We start from the raw sequence: 9,984 nt of genomic DNA, 5'->3' as shown, positions 1-9,984 counted from the left end.
CTGAGGTCTCTCCCGGGGACCTTCTCCTCTTGATTCCTCATGTTTCCTTGAGGGATAGTTTCACTCTCACCCAGAAAAGCCCAGAGAATATTCCAGAGCAGGGGATCAGGGCAGCAGGACCCAGGAGAGCCCACCTCTGCAGCTTCCCTACACTTGCTATTCTTGTGTGGACCTCACCCACCGCCGGCCCTCAGGCCCTCTCCCCCACTCCCCTGCCTCCAGGATAATATCTGAACTGCTTCCCTGGATTCTTCACAGTCTGAGACTATGAGGCAAGAAACCCCCTCCCCAAAAGGGCGGAGACCTGACACCAGTACGGATGGATGGATGGACATGCTGTATGAGGACATGGGGAGAGCGTCTGGGGGGAGGGGATCTTCAGGCAGACAGATGCCCCAGGAAGGATGAGAGGTCACAGCTGGTGTCGGCAGCAGCAGGGAGCACAGGGCAGGAGGTCAAGTTATGAGGACGTGTGAACCTGAAGGGTCAGGGGCCAAAGAGGGTGCCCAGAGCTCCCACGATTAGGGCATCCAGGACTTCCCAGTGGGTCTAGTGGTTAAGACTCCACGCTTCCACTGCAGGGGGCACAGGTTCCATTCCTGGTCGGGGAACTAAGATCCCGCATGCCACACAGCATGGTTAAAAAAAGAAATTAGGGCATAGAGATTCTCCCAACAGAATCCAGTAGGGTCTCCCCGTGCCCAACCTGGGCCCACCGCAGCCCTCTTCCTGCACCAAACAACTTGCAATAAAATGTCCTCATCGTTATTCAGAAATCATGCTCTCTGCTCATTTCTTTTTTTTTTCTCATATTTAGTTTGCAACCTCTGCAGAATTCTGGGGGTGGGGTGGGGAATCCTAGGCACCAGTGAGAAAGTAACTAAGGGGAGAGGCTCACAGTCTCCTGGGTGGGGGCATCTCCCAGGAAACCAGCCAGGACACATCACCCATCTGCCTTCTCCTTCCTCCCACTCCTCCTCCAGCACAGGGCCGTGCCCACCCCCTGCCACCTTCCTGGCCGGAGCTGCCCATGGCTGATGACCTCCAGATGAGCCCTCCCTCTCTGCCCTGGTGGGGACGCCCTAGACCGCCCCCCAACCCACGTCCTGTCTTTCCTGCCCTGGCCTGGACCCCCTCTGCTCCTGGCCCTGCCCACAGGATGCCCTCCTCCCTGGCTGCCCAGCTCAGCTCCTGCCCCCCCCACCCTCCCTGTCACTCCCTAGGGCTGGACCACCCACGGGGGCCAGGACACTCCAGCAACATTGGCTTCATGGGCTCTTAAATCTGGGATCCATCTCAGTTCTTCACCCGACGGCAGGTGCAGGGCTGCAAGAGGAGTAGGAGGAAGCTAGGAAGGAAACTGTCCCACAAAAGCCCTGCCTGGAAGCTCGGCACATGACAAAGATCAGCTCTGAGCTCCCCAGGAGCCAATGCAAGGAGGGAATAGGTGCCTCAGAATCTCTGAGATTCAACAAAGCCTTTGCTGGAGGGAAACTGGTGTCTCAGCGCTGAAGCCAGGTGTCTTGTACCACGGTTAAAAGTGGGGACATGTTTTACCCGAGGCCTCAGCGTTGACGGGACCCGGGCTCTGACACACACACAGGTGATCGCCTGGCAGCCTCATGACATGGTGATGACCACCAGGTGAAACAGCTGTCCCTGCATGGGGAGCCCTCTGTGTTCCTGTCTGCAGTACAACCAGGTTACCATCTCTGGGGGATTACATAGTAACTGTACATAGTACGGTTCCTGTACATAGTGTAGTTACATAGTAACAGTCCCCTGATTTGGCTCCCGGGGGTGTAGCCAGGAAAGCTCCTGCCCCTGGACCCAGGGTGGACCACCATCCTGCACACACCACACACACAAGACCTCTCCCACCCCTGCCTGAGGCCCTCTTGGGTGTCCTGGGACCCCCAAGCTGCCCCCCACTCACAGCCCAGCTCTGCCAGGTGGGAGCAAAGAGGCGAGGGGCGCTCTCTCAGGTCTGTGCCAGAAAGGCACGTGCCACCTTCCTGGGGCTTGTCCACTGGGCGCCTCCTCCCTTCCGTCGTGCTGTCAGTGGGAGAGCCCCGTCCCGTGGAGGGACTTGGTGTCTCTGCGAGGCCCCTGGGGTCTGGGGGCTCCAGCCACTCTGACGATGAGGGGTGTGGCGAGAGACCCAGCCCCAGCCCCGCCCGAGCACTTCATGCAGGGACCCTGGGCTGTGGAGATCCCACTGCACTTGGGAGTTAGAGGGGTGGGCCATGGCGGTGGGTGACTCTGTCCCTCGGCTCCTGCATTAGCAGCTATAATGAATCACCCAAACTCAGAAGCTTTAAACAACATGTATTCTTACAGGTCGGGGGGCAGAAGTCCAAAATGAGTCCTACAGGCTGAATTTGATGTGTCTCAGGGCCAAGCTCCTCCCAGAGGCCGTTTCCAGCCTCTAGAGGAGCCACAGTCCTCGGCTCAGGTTCCCCCCTCCCGCTTCAAAGCCGCAGCAGCTTCTAACCTCTCTCCCTTGCCCCCTGACCTCTGTCCCCATCGCCACACCCCGTCCCCTCACTCTGACCCTCCTGCCTCCCTCATTCCCTTCTAAAGACCCTTCATGGGGGCACCCAGATAATCTAGGATAATCTCTGCATTTCAAGGCCCTTAACTCCATCACATCTGCAAAAGCCCTGTCGCCCCATAAGGGACGTACTCACAGGATCTGGGGATTAGGACGTGGACAACTTGGGGCCTTATTCATCTGACTACAGCTCCAGTTCCCAGATCCCCGAGGCCTCGGGGACCTTTGCCCATGTTCCTCTCCCTCTGTGTCCTGCCCGGTCCCTGGGCTGGGCCACTCCTGGGGGCCTCCCAGCCCAGGCTCCCCTTCCTTCCTCCTTGGCTTCCTGCGGCCCCTTCTCCTCCTGGGCTCCCAGGAGGCGCCTGATGTTAGCTTCAGTTCCGGGCACTGCTTCCCTCCGGCCCCAGCTAAATGCTCTCCAGGCCTTACCTGTCAGTCATCAAACCTCCCTCGGAGGAAGATACACGCCCTACAGATGGAGACACAAGGCCCAGAGACCCTGAGTGACCTGCCCACGGTCATGGCAGGACTGAACCCCAGCCGCCCACCCGACCCCAGAGCTCAGCTCCTGCCCCCAGGTTCCCAGCCGCCCCCAGTGCCCTGCCCACCCTGGCCGGGCTCTCCTGATTCATCCAGCCTCCTCCCTGGGGAGCTCCGAGCCCACCTGAATCAGGTCCCCCTCCCTGGGACCCACGGCCTAAGGGGACAGAGTTGCTGGTGCCCATGAGGGACCATGGGGGACAGGGGCCTTAGGTCAGAGTGGCTGGCTTCCTCATGCTCTGGGTCAGAAATCAGGGTCAGGGCACTGGGGGAGGGGCCGAGAGAGGGTCGCCTCTTTCTGAAGACCCCACCTCAGTCCAGGCTCCCAGGGAGGGTCACCGCAGGGCTCACCCTTGGTTGCCCCAACACCAGGAGGATCAGTCCCCAGCAGGTGGCTTCCCAGGCCCAACCCCCCACTCCCACTCCCTGGTCCCAGAGGCTTCCCTAAAGATGCAGGAACTGTCATGACACCTTCAGTCAGGGGTTGCTGTCTGAGGAGCTGTGGGTCTGGGGTCCAGGGAAGGGGGCCCAGTGCTGAGCACAGCAGGAGCTCAGAGGCCAGGACAGCCCTCCCCCGACCCCCCAGAGCAGCAGGCCAGCTCCCCCTCTCCCCCGCTGAGGCCCCTGTGTCTGCCTCTGCCTTTTCCCGCCAAGAACCTTTGGGGTCCCCACTTCCTCCGGGATGTGAGACTTCACCACCACTCCTGGGGGGTGTGAAGAGGGGCATCCGGCAGAGGGGCCCTGAATTCTGGGAACCTCAGGCCCCGTGATGGATGGATGCCCTACTGGGGAGCAGCCACTGGGCTGTCAGCCGTGGGGATGCTTCACCCCTCGGATGTCCCAGCCCCTCCGTGAAACCTCAGAGACACCCCACTTCCCTGCGGTCACTGTAACCGCATCCCACTCCAGTCCCCTTCCCTGCAGTTGACACTGGGGCTGGAATCACTACCAGCCCACGAGTGACCCAACCCCTTCCAGGTCTCAGACCACTGGCTGCCAAGCAGCTGCTGTTTCCCAAGTGCCCGAGCAAGCCCTGCCCCAGCTGGGACCAGTCCTGGCCCTGCCTGGTCCCGATATAGCAGTAACGGAGGACCCAGACACCCAGGCCAGCGGTCAGAGAGCTGGAAGGCCGTCTCTGGGGCCCCGCACCAGCTTTCAAGCCTCAGCAGCTCACAGTTTCCCTCCCGACTGCCATTATAGGCCCACAGACATGATCCTGGGGAAAGAAATAACCCGGAGGTAATGAGGTGCCCAGACTCGAGGATGGCCTCTGTGACCTGACAAACTCCTGAGGATTGTACTTCCTCATATAAAAGCAGTAGGGCCACCGAGTGTGAACCCACCCCCCTGAGCCCACGACACGGGGCAGTCCGGCAAGGCCTCTGACTGTGACCTCACTCAGTTAGCAGGCACCCCCAGTGGCTTCCAAGGCACTCGGTCACTCCAGGGTAAGCCGTGTGGCTCACCCAGGCTGCGCCTCCTGGCAGCCATGCACCCACGCTCTGACCCTCAAGGATGGCACGTCGAGGCCAACCCACTTTCCTGCCCCCCCTCCGGTCCCTCTGGACCTGTCTCCCACCCGTGACCCGACTTGGGGGCCACGTTCTCTCCAGCCACACCCTCCTCCCTCCAGCCCCTTACAGCACATCCCTGGGGGCTCCACGTCGCCCTCCCTTCCTGCCATCACCCCATCTTTCCCTGCACTGCTAGGTACCAGTGACCTCCAAGGGGCCCAATCCAACCATCCCCTCTCTGTCCTCCCCACTGTCGGCCTCTGAGTGGATTTGAGAACCACACCCCATTTTTTCCTCTCTTGAAACTCAGCCCCCAAATCCCCTCTCCTGGGTCCTCTTTCCTCTCCTCTCTCCTCCCCTCCCCCATTTGTGCTGTGTTGTCATCAGGCCCCAGGGAGCCGGCGGCCTGGAGGCCCTTCCTTCTCTGTCCACGGGAGCTAGAAACTGGCTGCATCTAAAAAGGGCTCGTGGAATATGACTCAGCCATTAAAAAGAATGAAATAATGCCATTTGCAGCAACATGGATGGACCTGGAGATTATCGTACTAAGTGAAGTTAAGTCAGACAGAGAAAGATAAATATCATATGATATCACATACGCAGAATCCAAAAAAAGTGATACAAACGAACTTATTTACAAAACAGAAACAGACTCACAGACTTAGAGAGCGAACTTATGGTTACGGGGGGACGAGGGGGGGAGGAGGGGAGGGATAGATTGGGAGTTTGGGATTGACATGTACACACTGCTATATTTGAAATAGATCGCCAACAAGGACTTACTGTATAGCACAGGGAATTCTGCTCAGTATTCTGTAACAACCTAAATGGGAAAAGAATTTGAAAAAGAATAGATACACGTAAACGTATAACTGAATCACTTTGCTGTACACCTGAAACTAACACAACATTGTTAATCAACTGTACTCCGATATAAAATAAAATTTTTTTTAATTAAAAAAAAAGGGGGGGCTTCCCTGGTGGCGCAGTGGTTGAGAATCTGCCTGCTAATGCAGGAGACACGGGTTCGAGCCCTGGTCTGGGAAGATCCCACATGCCACGGAGCAGCTGGGCCCGTGAGCCACAGCTGCTGAGCCTGCGCGTCTGGAGCCTGTGCCCCGCAACGGGAGGGGCCGCGATAGTGAAAGGCCCGCGCACCGCGATGAAGAGCAGTCCCCGCACCGCGATGAAGAGTGGCCCCCACTTGCCGCAACTAGAGAAAGCCCTCGCACGAACCGAAGACCCAGCACAGCCAAAAATAAATAAATAAATAAATAAATAAATAAATAAAATTAAAAAAAAAAAAAAAAAGGGGGCTCCTGTTTCTTTATCCATCCAATCTCCCAGCCTGACCAGGGCTCTGACCTCGCTCCAGAAGGTAGGTGCCCTGAGGGCAGGGGCTGCACCCCCCTCAGTGCCTCAGACGGTCAGCTGGGTGCTGGGCAGGCATCAGGAGCCTCTTGATGACTGCTGTCAACTTACTGCAGAACTGTTCCCAACTCTGCCCAATTGTGGGACTGACCATCCCCAGCTCTGCCTGGTTATGGACTGATTGTCCCCGGCTCTGCTGCAGGTGTCTGTCATCTCTCTGCCACAAGTACAGAGCCCCAGGTGGGTACTGCCTGTGGATCATGTTCTAACTCCCCCAGACCAGCCCAGGAGGTGGGTGCTAACACCCCCTCACCTCATGGATGAGGAGACAGAGGTTCCCAGAGCTGAGGCAGCTGCCCAGGTCCCGCAGGCACTCAGGGCCACACACACAGTGGGCACCCGGGCCCCCCTCATGAGGTCACCCCCCACCCCCCGCTTCCCGAGGAGGCTGTGCTGTGCCGGCCGGGAGACGGTGCTGAGCACACGACCCCGCAGCCTCTGGACATCAGAGGCATCCTAAGGCTCCGTGGGGTGGGGGACCCTGGCTCCTCAATCTATACTGACTCGGTGCAGGTAGGGGCAGGCAGGAGGGGGTTCATGGACCCTCTGAGTCCATACAGCAAAGCAGAGCGGGTTTTGTGGGCCCATTTCACAGAGAAGAGAACTGAGGCTCTGTCAGCGGGATGGGGGTTGGGGGACCTGCCCAGGGTCACAGGGTGAGCTGTTGGCTGACCTGTCCCCCCACCCCCAGCTCTTTCCATGGCTCCTCAGCCCTGCGAGACATGTCATTCATTCATCCACTCACTCATTCATTCAGCAAACCGTCAGTGAGCAGTGCTGTGGGCCGGTGCTGGGAGCAAGGAGACAGGACCACTTTCCCTGGAACAGCTCATGCGCTGGGGGGACAGCCGTAGAGCCCACCGCTGACCCCACCATGTCCTCAAGCCCCCAGGTCAGCTTTCCACCCAGGGAGCATCTCCCCGCACACTTGGGATAAGATTTCATCCACTGCCCGGCCCCAAGTGGCGGATCCCCCAGCAGCCGGCACTGGGCACGCCTCCAGGCTCATCACAGCCCCTCAGGGAGCCTTGAAGTCCCCATCAGGGCTGCCATTGCCCACTTCACAGAGGGGACACTGACCATGAGGGACGCACCGGACCTGCCCTGCTCAGCTCAGAGCCGGGACAGCCCCTGCGGACTGGTGGCCCCAGGGCACCGGCTGCGGGGGCGGGTGTCCATGCTGGGCTGACTCTTTGTGGAATAAAAAAGAGTGTCAGGTCAGGGGAGGGGGCTTGGCCTGGCCCTGCCCTGCCTGCTGTGCGACCCTGGGCAGCGCCCTCCGTCCAGGGCTTCCTTGTGGGAGGCCAAGGCTGGGGGGGGTGACTGATGGGGGACGGGGGTTGGGGCTTCCTTCACAGCAGAGCCCAGAATAGCCTCGGGCAAGGAGGGCAGAGGGGCCCTGGGGGAGGGGAGGGGAGGTGACTACTGGGGCCCTGGGGGTGGCCCAGGAGCTTCTACTGAGCTGAGCTGGGTGATTCTCCTGGCCCACTGTGAGACCTGCAAAGCCACCAAGAAAGCGCAGCCTGGCCAGGTCTGGGCAGGGGGACACCCTTGTCCTTCACCCCACAGTGTTCACCAGAGTGCCTCAGTGGTTGCAAGGGGCTCTGCCCTGGCCTGTGTCTCTCTGGATACAGACCCTCACTCCCAACACAAAGGTCTAAACCCAGGTTTCCAGCCGCTTTGAAAATACAGCTTCCAGGGGTGTCCGCGGAGCAGTCAGCTGTCTGCTGCCACACCCGCTGGTTCAGTGACACAGGACACAGCAAGGTGATGTCTACGTCTCTCAGAGCGTGCTGTCCTCCTCCTGGTCAGGTCCTGCGTCCCCAGCCCACCTGTGCCCGTGATGGGGCGTCAGCCTCCTCCTTGCAGCTCCTGAGCAGGACGGGTGGGAGGAACGGGTCAGGTTGCCAGGGTCCCTGGCTGCACACACAGAAGCATCCCCCACCGGCATCCATGGGCCAGGCTAAACACTGCTGTGCAGGAGACTTTGTGAGGCTTCGAGGGGACGCACTCCCTCGGGGTGGCCAGAGAACCCCCGCTTCTGTATGGTCACCTGGAGGGACTGCACACCGGTCTCACGGACACAAACGCAGTGATGTGACAGAGGGTAGTTGGTCCTGGCAGGGCCAGTCTTTGGACCAGTTTTTCTGAAAAGCCAGTTGGTCACCTGGGATCACAGCAAACCTAATCCTGTTTGGCCAGGAATCCCCCAGTGACAGCCTCCCCCAGAACACCAGGCCCAGGGAGGGGTCCAGGGGGTGACCTGCCTCCTAGGTCTCACTGATGTTCCCAGTTCATGCCCATGTCTTGGTGTGGTTATTTTTTTAATTAATTTTTATTGAAGTACAGTTGATTTACAATGTTGTGTTAGTTTCTGCTGTACAGCAAAGTGAATCAGTTACGTTGCTGAAGCTCTGGCCTCTGTTCACCAGTGCTGGATAGAAACGCGGAGACAGAGCTTTGGAGGAGTAGAAAAGAGCAGCTTTATGACTTTGCCAGGCAAAGGGGGCCACAGCGGGCTAACGCTCTCAAGACTGTGAACCCCTTCCTGGGAAATAGGAAGGGGTCTTATAGTTTCAAGGTGGAAAACAGAGCTGTAGAAAAGGATCGGGACTGACGTAGTCTTGCATTCTTCTTTCCTCCTGGAGACATTGAGATCATTAGGGCTGGCGTCCGGTGGTTCCGGAACAGGTTCTGGTGGTCCTCGAGGTTATCATCCCATCACTTTTCTGGAATAAAGAATGGTCCCAAAGGAAAGGAGTTTTAGGGAGTGTCATCTTGGAGAAGTAAACATCAGGTGCAGAGTACAGCTTTAGCTAGAGGGCAATCATTTTCAGAGTGCAATTAAGCAAGAAAGGGGAAAAAAACATCTGTAGGAGACAGGTTGAACAGGCAGAAAGAATAAGGGCTGAATAAGGGCTAACATAAAGGGGGTGCCTCAACAAGCTTCTGCTACAGCAGTTATACATATACATATATCTACTCGTTTTTAGATTCTAGATTTAGATTTAGATTTAGATTTAGGTCATTACAGAGTATTGAGTAGAGTTCCTGTGCTATACAGTAGGTTCTTATCAGTTATCTATTTTATATATAGTAGTGTGTATATGTCAATCCTAATCTCCCAATTTATCCTTCCCCCTCCCTTACCCCCTGGTAACCATAAGTTTGTTTTCTACATCTGTGACTCTATTTCTGTTTTGTAAATAGGTTCATTTGTACCGTTTTTTTAGATTCTACATATAGGTGACAAACCCACAGCAGACATCATTCTCAATGGTGAAAAACTGAAAGCATTTCCTCTAAGATCAGGAACAAGACAAGGATGTCCACTCTCTCCACTTTTATTTAAAATATATTGGAAGTCCTAGCCATGGCAGAGAAGGAAAAGAAATAAAAGGAATCCAAGTTGGAAAAGAAGTAAAATTGTCACTGTTTGCAGATGACATGATACTATACATAGAAAATCCTAAAGATTCTACCAGAGAACTACTAAAGCTCATCAGTGAATTTGGTAAAGTTGCAGGATACAAAATTAATACACAGAAATCTCTTGCATTCCTATACACTAACAACAAAAGATCAGAAAGAGAAATTAAGGAAACAATCCCATTTACCATCACATCAAAGAGAATAAAATACCTAGGAATAAACCTACCTAAGGAGGCAAAAGATCTATACTCAAAAAACTATAAGATACTGATGAAAGAAATCAAAGATGACACAGATGGAGAGATATACCATGTTCTTGGATTGGAAGAATCAATATTGTCAAAAACTACACTACCCAAAGTAATCTACAGATTCAATGCAATCCCTATCAAATTACCAATGGCATTTTTTCACAGAATTAGAACAAAAAAGTTTACAATTTGTATGGAAACACAAAAGACCCCGAATAGCCAAAACAATCTTAAGAAAGAAAAACGGAACTGGAAGAATTAG

The sequence above is a fragment of the Balaenoptera acutorostrata genome, chromosome 13, assembly GCF_949987535.1.
Source record: "Balaenoptera acutorostrata chromosome 13, mBalAcu1.1, whole genome shotgun sequence".
Classification (NCBI taxonomy): Eukaryota; Metazoa; Chordata; class Mammalia; order Artiodactyla; family Balaenopteridae; genus Balaenoptera; species Balaenoptera acutorostrata.
The sequence above is the reverse complement of the archived record's forward strand: the minus strand, read 5'-3'. Positions refer to the sequence as shown.